This window comes from Salvelinus alpinus, chromosome 8 (assembly GCF_045679555.1).
Source record: "Salvelinus alpinus chromosome 8, SLU_Salpinus.1, whole genome shotgun sequence".
Lineage (NCBI taxonomy): Eukaryota > Metazoa > Chordata > Actinopteri > Salmoniformes > Salmonidae > Salvelinus > Salvelinus alpinus.
Genome location: NC_092093.1, coordinates 86,279,492 through 86,293,001, shown reverse-complemented (window position 1 = coordinate 86,293,001; position 13,510 = coordinate 86,279,492). Strand labels below are relative to the sequence as shown.

Sequence of the window (13,510 nt, the reverse complement as noted above, 5' to 3'; positions counted from 1 at the left end):
ATATATATATTCTGATGATGTTTAGGCCAGCAGAGAAGGCCTTGCAGGCCCTGACGGCCCACCACTGTGTGTTTATAATGTGATTGGCAGATGTGATCAGAAGAAATGGTATCTGTCATGCTGGAGGGCGCCAGACTACCCATCTTTATGCACACCGGCGCTTCATCACCGGTCACCATCACACGCAGCTGCGCATCATTGTACTCACCTGAACTCCATCATGGTTTGATTGCCTCCCCTTTATCTGTCTGTTTCCTCTGTTTGTTCCCTGTGTCTGCATTGATGTCATTACTTTGTCCCCTGTCCAGACGCTGTTCCTGTCCTGTTTCATGTCCGTAATTTATTATATGTTCTCCCTGTACCTGCTTCCTGTCTCCAGCGTAGATCCTTACAGTATCTGGATAGTACACACGTTTTGATTGGTTTGTTGTTTAGTACTTAGCAGCCTGTCCAGCTAGCAAACAAAGAAGTAAGTATTTTGAGAAAAAAAATCAAGAATTGACATTGCCAACAAACAAAAATGTGTTCAGAAGAAATACATTACACAATATGGAAAAACCAGCTCCCCCCTGGTTAGGGACCGATAATCTCAGAAACTAAAGCAGATAAGATGCTTCAGTCCACCGCCTAAAATAAATCAAGCAATCTCATTCCCATTCATACTGCAGCTACTACAAGAGTGCTGCTGGGTGATTAGAAGCAAACATCCATTCTGAAGGATGGAAAGAGTATGGAGCCCTTGTCACGCACTGACCTAAGTATTCTTTGTTTTCTTTAAATATTTTGGTTAGGTCAGGGTGTGACGAGGGTGGTTTGTGTGTTTTTTGTCTCGTCTAGGGTGTTTGTACTGTCTAGGTTTTTTTTTGTAGATTTATGGGGTTGTGTTCATTCTAGGTGTTTATGTAAGTCTATGGTTGCCTAGATTGGTTCTCAATTAGAGGCAGGTGTTTATCGTTGTCTCTGATTGGGAACCATATTTAGGCAGCCATGTTCTTTGGGTATTTTGTGGGTGATTGTTTCCTGTGTCAGTGTTTGTGCCACACGGAACTGTTTCGGTTTGTTCACGTTTATTGTTTTTTGTATTTGTGTTCATGTTCAGTTTTTTCTCTATTAAAACATGGACCCCTACCACGCTGCGTATTGGTCCGATCCTTGCTACACCTCTTCAGAAGAAGAGGACGACAGCCGTTACAGAATCACCCACCAACCAAGGACCAAGCAGCGTGGTATCGGGCAGCAGCGATCGCAGGACTCCTGGACCTGGGAGGAGATTCTGGATGGGAAAGGACCCTGGTCACAGGCTGGGGAATATCGCCGTCCCAAAGCAGAGCTGGAGGCAGCGAAAGCTGAGCGGCGGCGATATGAGGAGGCAGCACGGCAGCACGGCAGCGCGACAGGTACGAGAGGCAGCCCCAAATTCTTTTTTTGGGGGGGGGGCACACGGGGAGTGTGGCTAAGCCAGGTAGCAGACCTGAGCTCACTCCTCGTGCTTATTATAAGCAGCGCGTTACTGGTCAGGCACCGTGTTATGCGGTTAAGCTCACGGTGTCGCCAGTACGTGCCCATAGCCCGGTGCGCTCTAGGGCAGCCCCCCGAAAGTGTCATGCGAGTGTGGGCATCCAGCCAGGGCGTATTGTGCCTGCTCAGCGTGTCTGGTCTCCGGTACGCCGTTTCGGTCCAGGTTATCCTGCGCCGGCTCTGCGTGCTGTGTCTCCGGGGCGCTGGGAGGGTGCAGTGCGTCCTATGCCTGCGCTCCGCTCATGCCGGGCAAATGTGGGAGTGGAGCCTAAGGGAGAGGTGCATGTAGTAGGCACTAGATCTCCAGTGCTCACCCACAGCCCGGTTCAACCTGTCCCTGCACTCTGGAGGGTCCGGGCTAGAGTAGTATTCCAGCCTGGGGGAGTGGTGCCAAGGCTGCGCACCAGAGCTCCAGTGCTCCCCCACAGCCCGGTCCTTCAGGTGCCTCCTCCTAACACCAAGCCTCCTGTAGGTCTCCCCAACCTGGTGGGTCCTGTGGCAGCCCCACGCACCAGGCTGTCTCTCCATCTCCTCCCTACAGGTGTGCCCGTCTGCCCAGCGCCGTCTGAGCTGCCCGTCTGCCCAGCGCCGTCTGAGCTGCCCGTCTGCCCAACGCCGTCTGAGCTGCCCGTCTGCCCAGGGCCGTCTGAGCCGCCCGTCTGTCTTGAGCCGCTAGAGCCGCCTGCCAGTCAGGAGCCGCCAGAGCCGCCCGCCAGTCAGGAGCCGCCAGAGCCGCCCGCCAGTCAGGAGCCGCCAGAGCCGCCCGCCAGTCAGGAGCCGCCAGAGCCGCCCGCCAGTCAGGAGCCGCCAGAGCCGCCCGCCAGTCAGGAGCCGCCAGAACCGCCCGCCAGTCAGGAGCCGCCAGAGCCGCCCGCCAGTCAGGAGCCGCCAGAGCCGCCCGCCAGTCAAGAGCCGCCAGAGCCGTCCGCCAGTCAGGAGCCGCCAGAGCCGCCCGCCAGTCAGGAGCCGCCCGCCAGTCAGGAGCCGCTCTTCAGTCTGGAGCTGCTCTTCAGTCCGGAGCTGCCCTTCAGTCCGGAGCTGCCCCTCTGTCCGGAGCTGCCCCTCAGTCCGGAGCTGCCCCTCAGTCCGGAGCTGCCCCTCAGTCCGGAGCTGCCCCTCAGTCCGGAGCTGCCCCTCAGTCCGGAGCTGCCCCTCAGTCCAGATGCGTCCTTCAGTCCAGAGGCGTCCCTCAGTCCCGTGGCCCATTTATTAGGGTTCCCAGGCCAAGGTCGGCGGTGGTGGAGTGGGGTCCACGTCCAGCGCCAGAGCCGCCACCGCGGACAGATGCCCACCCAGACCCTCCCCTATAGATTCAGGTTTTGAGTCCGCACCTTTGGGGGGGGGGGTACTGTCACGTTCTGACCTTAGTTCCTTTGTTTTGTCTCTTGTATGGTCAGGGCGTGAGTTGAGTGGGTTGTCTATGTTAGTTTTTCTATGATTTTCTATTTCTGTGTTTGGCCTGATATGGTTCTCAATCAGAGGCAGCTGTCAATCGTTGTCCCTGATTGGGAACCATATTTAGGTAGCCTGTTTTCTGTTGGGTTTTGTGGGTGGTTATTTTCAGTCTTTGTGTGTCTGCACCAGATAGAACTGTTTCTTTGTTATTCAGTGTTCTGTTTTGATGATTATTAAACATCATGAACACTTACCACGCTGCACCTTGGTCCTCACCTTCTTCCACCGACGACAGCCGTTACAAAAGGGTCTAAACCATCTGCCTCAGATGTTTTTTGGTGTCAAGGTTCAGGAGCTCCTTTAGCACCTCAGACTCAGTGACTGCCTGCAGGTAGAAACTTTGTAGCGGGGCAGGGGATAAAGAGGGAGAAGCATCGGGGATAGTCGCATTATAAGGCGTGGGAGATGAGGAAATGTTGGACGGGCAAGGAGGCATGGCTGAGTCAAATAGTCAAATAGGAATCCTGACTTAATGGTGTGGTGATTTAAAGAGCTCAGCCATGTGCTTCTTGTCAGTAACAACCACATCCAACATTAAGGGACACGGGCAGCTGTGAGTAGGAGGGTTTATTCTCCAGGTCTTTAACTGTTTTCCAGAACTTCTTGGGGTTAGACCCACAGAGAGAGAACTTCTCCTTATTAAAGTATTTAACTTTGGCCTTCCGGATAGCCTGAGTGCACTTATTTCTTATTTGCCTGAACGATAGCCAGTCAGCCTGAGTATGCGTTTGCCGAGCCTTTCGCCAAATGCAATTCTTGAGGTGGAGTAACTCTGCAAGATCACGGTCGAACCAGGGGCTGAACCTGCTTTTAATTCACAATTTCTTTAACATATCAAAAAAGAAGCATATTCGACGGAGGTGATCAAGCTGATTCTATACCATTTTACAGAGACCAGTCCATGAAGGAAGGCTTGCTCATTAATGTTTTTTAGCAAGCGTCTATGACAAATCAGGACAGGTCGTTTCACTGAGCAGCCATTACGAACACAGGCTGTAAAACAGTGATCACTAAGGTCATTACAGAAAACACCAGACTGATACTGGTTTTAAGCATTACACTTTCAGGATTATTTGTGAGGATAACATCGAGGAGAGTAGCCTTTTCTGGGTGTTTGGAGTCATACCTTGTGGGATTGGTAATAATCTGGGAAAGATTTGTGGAAGGGGCCAGGAGAGAGTTGAGGGCAGGTAGGGTTCAGGCCGGTGCTGATGGACGACGATAGCACCCAGCAACAGTCAACAAAGTGCTATTTGAAAGTGTTATGCTTAAAACCAGCAAATCAAATTGTTTGGGGACAGACTGGGTGGAGACAACCGAGCACTGAAGGTGATCCTTCTTAAAGACAATGGCTCAGACATTTATGCATCTCCTAAAATGTGTATCTTGTAATAGTCCTGGACTGTCAAAGCAGATGAGCACAACGGCAAAACATACTTCAATTTTCATGTTTCCAAATTAGAACACGCACTCACACATCTGAGTTTGCTTGTTGTGTCTTTTGTGTGTACTGCTCAAAGAAATATTATTAGTTAAATAGTAATTTTATTTCAATGGGACTGGCTGCTCCTATAGTCTCATCTTAATCCCCCGGGCATTCAGCTCATTATATAACATTAATAAATAAAGCGGGGACAACTGATACATACAGAGACCAGTGTGAAAAGCTACACAGACAGGAGCCGAGACGAGATGAACCAATGATAAATATCCACAACAACCCTGACTTTCTCCTGACCCCTCGGTGCTTTGGTGGTTCCAGTTGGTCTGCATCCCAATTAATAGCCCTCTATTCCCTATATAGTGCATTACGTTTGACTAGAGCCCTATGGAATACCATATGAGTCCTGGTCAAAAGAAGTGCACTAAATAGTGAATAGAGGGCCATTTGGGACGAAGCCTGCTATGTAACAATAATAATGCACTATCTTGAGTTCATGCGCATGACAAATCAAATCAAATCGAATCAAATGGAAGAAATACTATGCATATCATCATTTGAATGGGGTATGTTGAGCCATTGGCTCAACTTGCCCCTGGTCAAATGGCAAAATTTACCCAAAAGCGAACATTTTGACTATATTAGCCGACACAGCTATACGGATGCACTTTCTTGCTAGGGTTAGGACCTCTATTGCAGTGTATAGAGACCCCAACTGATGTACAGTCTTAAAACTATCTACTTTGGTTTAGATACAAGCATCATGAAACCAATACATTAATTTGACCTAATTTGCTTACCATTTTTTCCATGTGGTTTCTTTCTTCACAGACTCCATGTCATGATGACCTCCAAGAGGTGGCTCAACTAACCCTTTGGCACGGCATACCCCACTCTCCCCTACTGTCTTAAAGGGATAGTTCACCCAAATTACAAAATATGATATTGCTTTCCGTACTCTGTAAACAGTCTATGGAAAAGGCAAGACGGCAATCCATGCTTTGGTTTTGTTTACCTTGCCACTGTCTCCAAGTGCTAACCAATATGTCATTTTTTTTATTTGGGTGAACTATCTCTTTAATGGTGTTCCTTGAATTAGACAGAGAGAGGAAGGTAATAGGAAGAGGAGTCACAGGACTGTATATGCAGGTCCTCCCTATCTAATGTATTGTTACAGCATGAAGACAAACAAGTCAAGTTAAGAATATAAAAAACGTATTTTAAAGGACACTCTTTCACACATCCAGCAATGATTAAAATGTAAAAAGGGCGAAGGTGTAGGAGGTAACAGTTATAGGCCTAAATCATTCATGCCCTGTTTAGCGCTCTCAGATATGCATAAAGTCATGTGCGTATCTACTACTATACACAGATGGATTTAAAGGCAGAGAGCTCAGTGTATAGCAAATGTTGAAGTGTTATAAATGTAGAATTGGCAGTTTTTTTTTATGGTGGATGGAGGGGAGATGCAGCACCTCCAGAATCTCCAGTATTGTCAAATCTAGTAATCTATACTGTATTCAGTAGAGTATGTCATTTCACTGACATTATGTCAAGACAATGTATAATTATGATGATAAATAGGTGTAAATTGAATAAAGGCATACCATATGCACAGATGAGTCTCTTTTGAATCATGTATCAAATTAATGGCCATAGAGTAATCATCTAGTTTTGCTTTGGTTACAAATGATGTTGGATAAATACCTTCCCCTCCCCAAACTGATTGTGATACGGGAGGGGTGACGGCATTTGGCAAAGGTATAAAGCATTTTTTATCTTTCATGTATCCACATTTAACCGGTTTTCTGAAGGATTCCGTGAGCAGATTGCAGACAAAATACTGTAAGTCTCGACAAAAATAAACAGCTAAACTATCAATTTTGTAGCCCATTTGGTATCATTGATTTCCTGCATAATTTAGTATAAAGATAACTAAGAGAATAAATAGACTTTTATATAGGCGTTACTGAATGTTTAGAAATCTAGCAGAAAAAGTCTACTTATTATGGAGCATGGTTTGGAAACAAATGATTCAACCTATAAAACCAGACAATCTCTATGTCTGTGGAATACTTTTTGACCAATCACTGCACTGCCACATGGGCAGTCTAGCGAAACTTTGTTTTCATGTCAAAAACGTTCTATTTGTGATGTGCTAGATGCCTATCTTAATAAGATTGATATAAAAAGAAATCCACTGGGGCTGATTTGCTTGATCCTTTCTAGCTTCAGCTTTCTGCTCCCCTGATTGCGAAGTGCTGTCCCCAGGTTTGGAAGACGGTCCATGTGCTCCCTCTCCACAAAGGTACAGTAATGACCCCTCCGACCTAAATAATTATCGTCCTATCTTAATTGTCTTGCCTAGCAAAACATTTTGAAACCTTCATCAACGGTCAGCTTAGATCCTTCCTAGCTTAGATGTATTCTAAGTGTTCACCAGTCTGGTTTCAGGCCGGGTCATGGCACCATCTCTGCTGCAACCTTGGTGTTACATGATGTAGTAAGGGTATGGATAGTCAGGTTTCAAGTCAGGTTTCCTTTATATTACATAAGATGTCCAACAGGGATCGATTTTAGGTCCTGTACTTTTTACTGTCTCTATGTTGGTCTATTGGCAAACAATGTTGGTCTATTTGCAATAAATAAAAAAACATACACCTGTATGCAGATGACAGTGTTATGTATGCTATTTCCCCACAGTTGACCAAGCTCTTTCAGAGCTTCAATCTACCTTCATTGCTTTGCAGAAAGCCTTTGTTGAACTGAAATTAGCACTGAATGCAGGTAAAACCATGTATATGTTATTCTCATTCTCCAAATCATGTAAAAATGTAGGCTGATAAAGCAATGTGCATATGTACTACTATGCACAGATAGATGTAAAGGCATTTCATCTGCTCTGTTTAACCTGCCCTTTGGAATGACTTCAATAGCAACATTGAATGTAATGTAGTGTGTAATTTCATATTCATATTCACAAAAGCTCTGACGGAAGCCCTGAGGCCGATACGTAAAGCTTACAGTGCCTTGCGAAAGTTTTGACCCCCTTGGCATTTTTCCTATTTTGTTTTCTTACAACCTGGAATTAAAATAGATTTTTGGGGGGTTTGTATAATTTTATTTACACAACATGCCCACCACTTTGAAGATGCAAAATATTTTTTATTGTGAAACAAACAAGACATAAGACAAAAAAACTGAAAACTTGAGCGTGCATATCTATTCACCCCCCAAAGTCAATACTTTATAGAGCCACCTTTTGCAGCAATTACAGCTGCAAGTCTCTTGGGGTATGTCTCTATAAGCTTGGCACATCTATCCACTGGGATTGTTGCCCATTCTTCAAGGTAAAACTGCTCCAGCTCCTTCAAGTTGGATGGGTTCCGCTGGTGTACAGCAACCTTTAAGTCATACCACAGATTCTCAATTGGATTGAGGTCTGGGCTTTGACTAGGCAGGTTTGTTGTGGTGGACTTGGTTTTTTACCAAATAGGGATATCTTCTGTATACCACCCATATCTTGTCACAACACAACTGATTGGCTCAAATGCATCAAGAAGGAAAGAAATTCCACAAATTAACTTTTGTCAAGGCACACCTATTAATTGAAATGCATTCCAGGTGACTACCTCATGAAGCTGGTTGAGAGAATGCCAAGTGTGCGCAAAGCTGTCATCAAGGCAAAGGGTGGCTATTTGAAGAATCTCATATATAATATGATATAATATATACCACTTTTTTGGTTACAGCATGATTCCATATGTGTTATTTCCTAGTTTTTAAGTCTTCGCTGTTATTCTACAATGTAGAAAATAGTAAAAATAAAGAAAAACCTTTGAATGAGTAGGTGTGTCCAAACGTTTGACTGGTACTGTATATATTTCCCCAAAAATATATGGGGGATTGGAAATGATGCAGACAATTACATTGATGGAAGCCACAATCTATCTGCATTATTAAAGCTGATCTACCTAAGAAATAAATGCTAAATAAATAAATATTCACTTGTGTGTGTCCCACATCTAAAACCAAAGTTGTGCCCCTGGATGTCACCATAAGGCCAATGGCGACTTTAAAACATTTACAGCGTTTAATGGCTGTGATAGGATAAAACTGAGGATGGAATTACTCCACAATACTAACGTAATTTACAGATTGAATAAAAGGAATCCAGTACAAAATACAAATATTTCAAAACATGCATCCTGTTTGCAACAAGGCACTAAAGTAATACTGCAAAAGAAATCACAATTACCTTCTTGTCCTGAATAGAAAGTGTTATGTTTGGGGCAAATCCAATAGAACATATTACTGAGTCCCACTCTCCATATTTTCAAGCATATAGGTGGCTGAGTCATGCTATGGGTATGCTTGTAACCGTTAAGTAGTGGGGAGTTTTTCAGCATAAAAAATAAACAAAATGGAGCACAGGCAAAATCCTAGAGGAAAACCTGTTTCAGTCTGCTTTCCACCAGACACAGGAAGATTAATTCACCCTTCAGCAGGACAATAACCTAAAACACAAGGCAAAATCTGCACACTGGAGTTGCTTACCAATAAGACAGTGTATGTTCCTGAGAGGCCGAGTTACCGTTTTCACTTAAATCTGCTTGAAAATGTAGCAATGATCAACAACCAATTTGACAGAGCTTGAATTTTTTTTTAAAGAATAATGGACAAATATTGTACAATCTAGGTGAGCAAAGCTCTTAGAGACTTACCCAGAAAGACTGACAGCTGTAATCCCACAACCTCCCTCTTTGGTTACCCTCCCTACTCCCATCCCCAGGACTGGCCTGGGACACTCCAGCCCCAACCCTGCAACAGGAGCCACACCAAGGCTTCCTGTGCACACCCAGAATGGAGCATTGGCAGCCACTCCGATCCCCTACAGCAGCTCCACTCCTTTGTCGGGAGCTTCATTATGGTGGACTGAGCTCTGCCAACACTGCTCTCCCAGTTCCCTGCACTGCTCAGCCCTAGCCCATGCATCCAGCGACTTGAGGGAGGTCTGTCAAACGCTCAGTCTGCTCTGCTCTTACATGGTTGGCCAATGACCTTGGCAAAGTCTCAGCTCACTCTAAAAATAGCTGTAGATGCACATATGCCTGGTAGCTCTTATGGGAATGAGCTAAATACCCCTCTGACTTTAAATCTCATAGGGGGCTTGGGCCAATGCACCTAAATGTGCGAAGTATGATAAACATTTTGGACACATTTGACATTTGGGTACAGGACTCGTTTCCTGACATTCTGGAAACATGGTTAAATGGTTCTGTATCTGTATCTGTTAAATGCATTGAAGTAAATTATTATAATGTATTTAGATGACAGATTACAGAAAAGGGTAGAAGTGACCATATGTGTAAAATCTAATTTCATAGCATTCCAATCTTTAATTTCATGCACCCCCCCCCCCCCCCCCCCCCCTGTCGCCTCAGATAAATTTAAGAGTATATGCATTGATTTTAATCTGATTAAATTGATCTCAAAACCCACATGGCTAAATGTGAAGTTAACTTCTCATTGATGTCACGTCCTGACCATAGTGCTTATGTGTTTTGCTTGTTTTAGTGTTGGTCAGGACGTGAGCTGGGTGGGCATTCTATGTTGTGTGTCTAGTTTGTCTGTTTCTGTGTTCAGCCTAATATGGTTCTCAATCAGAGGCAGCTGTCAATCGTTGTCCCTGATTGAGAATAATATATAGGTGGCTTGTTTTGTGTTCGGGTTTGTGGGTGGTTGTTTCCTGTGTCAGTGTTTGTGCCACACGGGACTGTGACGGTTAGTACGTTTGTTGTTTTGTTATTTTGTATCTTGTCTAGTTTTCATGTTCATTAAATCATGGAAACGTACCACGCTGCACATTGGTCCTCTGATCCTTCTCGCCTCTCCTCGTCCGAGGAGGAGGACGACTTAGACCGCCGTTACAATTTATGTATTTATTTATTACTAATAACCCCCATAAATATTTGTCTAGTGGAGTATTTGCATATGATCTCAGTGATCATTGTCCCATAGTATGTACAGTATTACAGATACGAAACAGTACAATACTAATGCTTGTTTAATTAAAACTTCTTTGGGATAGGGGGTGGTATTTTGACGTCTGGATGAAAAGCATGCCCAAAGTAAACTGCCTGCTACTTATTGACTGAAGCGCGCCAGCTAAATTGAGTTTTTATGGATATAAAGAAGGACTTTATTGATCAAAAGGACCATTTGTAATGTAACTGGGACCTTTTGGAGTGCCAACAGAAGATCTTCAAAGGTAAGACATATTATATCGCTATTTCTGACTTTCGTGTCGCAACTCCCTGGTTGAAAATGATTTGTTATGCATTTGTGTGCTGGGCGCTGTCCTCAGATAATCGCATGGTTTGCTTTTGCCGTAAAGCCTTTTTGAAATCTGACATGGCGGCTGGATTAGCAACAAGGTAAGCTTTATTTTGATGTATTGCACTTGTGATTTCATGAAAGTTTAATATTTATAGTAATTTAATTTGAATTTGGCGCTCTGCAATTTCACCGGAAGTTGTCGACATGGGACGCTAGTGTCCGACTGATCCGCAAGAAGTGTTAACAAGATACATTTTTAAAAATGTTTCTCCTCAATGTTTCTTTTACATGACATGTTCTACTCAGATTTACCCACTATCTCCTGTATTCCTGACCCTGAGTTGGCTCTAGAACATTTCTCCTCCATATTTATTCCTCTGGCAGATAAACATTCTCCTTTTAAATAATTTCAGTCAAAGATGGATCTAACCCTTTATTTTCTTCTGAGCTATCGGAACTCATTCAGATGAGAAATCAGGCCTGGGCCAAAGCAAGGAAATGTCACGCCCTGACCTTAGTGATCCTTATTAGTCTCTGTCAGGGTCGGAAAGTCTATGTTTTCTATTTCTTTGTTTTTGGCCGAGTGTGGTTCCCAATCAGAGGCAGCTGTCTATCGTTGTCTCTGATTGGGGATCATATATAAGTTGTCATTTTCCTTTTGGGTTTTGTGGGATCTTGTTTTCTGTTTAGTGTCTGTGCCTGACAGAACTGTTCACTTTTGTTTTTTGTCTTTGTTATTTTGTTTTGGTGTCATCAATAAAAAGACGATGTACACTTACTACGCTGCGCCTTGGTCCACTCTTCATTCTACAAACGAGAGCCGTAACAGAAACTGACTGGACTGGCAATCTTTCCGACAATTGAGAAACAGATGTACTATCTCGATTAAGAAAGATAAATCAAGCTATTTTATTAAGCGCTATCTCTGACTCTGCTGGTAATCCTTCAAAAAAAGTAAATGCACTGAAGCATACATATTCCTCTTCTTCCCTGCTTAAGCAAGTTCTGTCTGACTCTGGCATCATAACTGAGAAGAATGAAATAAGTGATGCTTTTAATCATCATTTTTATTTCGGCAGGCTTTTTATTTGAGAGAGACTGGTTTAATTGACCGTGGTCAGTCAATCGGCTGCTCTTCCCTCTGCCAGCCTCTAGCTGACTAGACGTTTAACCCGTTAACTTCTAGTGAAACTTTGTTTTCATTTCAACAATTTACTATCTCTGATGTGCTAGATGCCTTGCTTAAAATTTCTGTTAAAAAAAAAAATCCACTGGGGGTGATATGCTTGATCCATTTTTACTGCACCTGATTGCTGAATCATTAACCCATATTTTCAACCTGACGATTATATCTGGTATGGAAGACGGCCCATGTACTCCCCCTTCACAACGGTGGTGACCCTTGTAACCTAAATATTTATAACTCTATTTCTAAACTTTCTTGCCTAGCTACAATATTAGAATCCTTTATTAATTCTCAGCCAAGATCTTTCTTATTTTTCATTTATTTAAAATGTACATCAGTCGTGTTTTAGACCAGGTCATAGCATTATCTCTTCTGCGTCCCTAGTTATAAATGATGTGGTTAACTGTAATAAATAACTGAAATATTACATTTACATTCAGACCCTTTACTCAGTACTTTGTTGAAACACCTTGGGCAGCGATTACAGCCCTGAGTCTTCTTGGGTATGATGCTACAAGCATGGCACACCTTTATTTAGGGAGTTTCTCCAATTCTTCTCTGCAGATCATCTCAAGCTCTATCAGGTTGGATGGCGAGCATCGCTGCACAGCTATATTCAGGTCTCTCCAGAGATGTTCGATCGGGTTCAAGTCCTGGCTCTGGCTGGGCCACTCAAGGACATTCAGAGACTTGTCCTTCGCCCCAGTCTGAGGTCCTGAGCTCCGGAGCAGGTTTTCATCAAGGATCTATCTGTACTTTGCTTCATTCATCTTTCCCTCGATCCTGACTAGTCTCCTAGTCCCTGCCACTGAAAAACATCCCCACAGCACAATGCTTCACCGTAGGGATGGTGCCAGGTTTCCTCCAGACGTGACATTTGGCATTCAGGCCAAAGAGTTCCATCTTGGTTTCATCAGACCAGAAAATCTTGTTTCTCATAGTCAGAGTCCTTTAGGTGCCTTTTGGCAAACTCCAAGCGGGCTGTCATGTGCCTTTTACTGAGAAGTGGCTTCCGACTCGCCACTCTACCATAAAGGCCTAATTGGTGGAGTGCTGCAGAGATGGTTGTCCTTCTCAAAAGTTCTCCCATCTCCACAGAGGAAGTCTAGAGCTGTGTCAGTGACCATCAGGCTCTTGGTCACCTCCCTGACCAAGGCCATTCACCCCCGATTGCTCAGTTTGGCCGGCGTGGACAGCTCTAGGAAGATTATTGGTGGTTCCAAACTTCTTCCATTTAAGAATGATGGAGGCCACTGTGTTCTTGGGGACCTTCAATGATGCAGCAATGTTTTGTTACCCTTCCCCAGATCTGTGCCTCGACGCAATCCTGCCTCGGAGCCCTACGGACAATTCCTTCGACCTCATGGCTTGGTTTTTGCTCTGACATGCACTGTCAACTGTGGGACCTTATATAGACAGCTGTGTGCCTTTCCAAATCCTATCCAGTCAATTGTATTTACCACAGGTGGACTCCAATCAAGTTGTTAAAACATCACAAGGAGGATCAATGGAAACAGGAGGACCCTGAGCTCAATATCGCCTCTCATAGCAAAGGGTCTGAATACTTATGT

General features: G+C 44.2%; 1 pseudogene; it reads left to right on the top strand.

Moving 5' to 3' along the window:
* Nucleotides 1-9,400, top strand: part of LOC139582343 (nuclear receptor-binding protein-like) — a 37,766-nt pseudogene extending 28,366 nt beyond the window's left edge.
* The last annotated feature ends 4,110 nt before the right edge of the window (nucleotides 9,401-13,510 follow it).